The sequence below is a fragment of the Arachis ipaensis genome, chromosome B10 (assembly GCF_059453495.1).
Source record: "Arachis ipaensis isolate K30076 ecotype BB chromosome B10, ASM5945349v1, whole genome shotgun sequence".
Classification (NCBI taxonomy): Eukaryota; Viridiplantae; Streptophyta; class Magnoliopsida; order Fabales; family Fabaceae; genus Arachis; species Arachis ipaensis.
In genome coordinates this window covers 71,392,394-71,393,886 of record NC_142435.1, presented here as the reverse complement: position 1 = coordinate 71,393,886, position 1,493 = coordinate 71,392,394, and the positions used below count along the sequence as shown (strand labels likewise).

Genomic DNA, 1,493 nt, shown 5'->3' with positions numbered 1-1,493 from the left:
AAAATGACTCTGCTCAGAGTTCTCTATTTGTTGCTGAGAAGATGATGGAAAAGGTTTGCTATTGCTAAACCTATTTCTTCCACCATTATTGTTGTTGAAGCCTTGTTGAGGCTTCTGTTGGTCCTTCCATAAGAGATTTGGATGATTTCTCCATGAAGGATTATAGGTGTTTCCATAGAGTTCTCCCATGTAATTCACCTCTTCCATTGCAGGGTTCTCAGGATCATAAGCTTCTTCTTCAAAAGATGCTTCTTTATTACTGCTGGATGCAGCTTGCATTCCAATCAGACTCTGAGAAATCATATTGACTTGCTAAGTTAATATTTTTTTCTGAGCCAATATGGTATTCAGAGTATCAATCTCAAGAACTCCTTTCTTCTGAGTTGTCCCATTATTCACAGGATTCCTTTCAGAAGTGTACATGAACTGGTTATTTGCAACTATTTCAATGAGTTCCTGGGCTTCTTCAGGCGTCTTCTTCAGATGAAGAGATCCACTAGCAGAGTTGTCCAATGACATCTTGGACAGTTCAGATAGACCATCATAGAATATGCATATGATGCTCAATTCTGAAAGCATGCCAGAAGGACACCTTCTGATCAATTGCTTGTATCTTTCCCAAGCTTCATAGAGGGATTCGCCTTCCTTCTGTCTGAAGGTCTGGACTTCCATTCTAAGCTTATTCAATTTTTGAGGTGGAAAGAACTTTGCCAAGAAGGCATTGACCAGCTTTTTCCAAGAGTTCAGGCTTTCTTTAGGTTGTGAATCCAACCATGTCCTAGCTCTGTCTCTTACAGCAAAGGGGAAAAGCATAAGTCTGTAGACCTCAGGGTCAACCCCATGGGTCTTAACAGTGTCACAGATTTGCAAGAATTCAGGTAAAAACTGATGAGGATCTTCCAATTGAAGTCCATGATACTTGTAATTCTACTGCATTAGAGAAACTAATTGAGGCTTTAGCTCAAAGTTGTTTGCTCCAATTGCAGGAATTGAGATGCTCCTTCCACAGAAGTCAGAAGAGGGTGCAATGAAGTCACCAAGCATCTTCCTTGTATTGTTGGCATTGTTGTTATTTTCGGCTGCCATGTCTTCTTCTTTTTCAAAAATTTCTGTCAGGTCCTCTCCAGAGAGTTGTGCTTTAGCTTCTCTTAGCTTCCTCTTCAAGGTCCTTTCAGGTTCAGGATCAGCTTCAACAAGAATGCCTTTGTCCTTGTTCCTGCTCATAAGAAAGAGAATAGAACAAGAAAGTATGGAATCCTCTATGTCACAGTATAGAGATTCCTTGAGGTGTCAGAGGAAAACAGGAACAGAGGGATGAGGTATGTAGATAAGAATTCAAACATATGAAGAAGGAGAGAGAGTCCGAATTGCTAATTGAGGAGGAATGTTAGTCCTTAAATAGAAGAAGGTGAGGAGGGGGAAAATTTTCGAAAACAAATTTTTAAATAAAACTAAAAATTTTAAAATAATTAAAAAAAGAATTTTGAAAAATT

At 38.9% G+C, this 1,493-nt stretch overlaps 1 non-coding gene across 1 annotated transcript; it reads left to right on the top strand.

The window, feature by feature from the left end:
* Positions 1-577: 577 nt before the first annotated feature.
* On the top strand, positions 578-681 carry LOC148580379 (small nucleolar RNA R71). Its single transcript, XR_015896188.1, has one exon. It is a non-coding gene; the product is annotated as a small nucleolar RNA R71 (small nucleolar RNA).
* Positions 682-1,493: the final 812 nt, after the last annotated feature.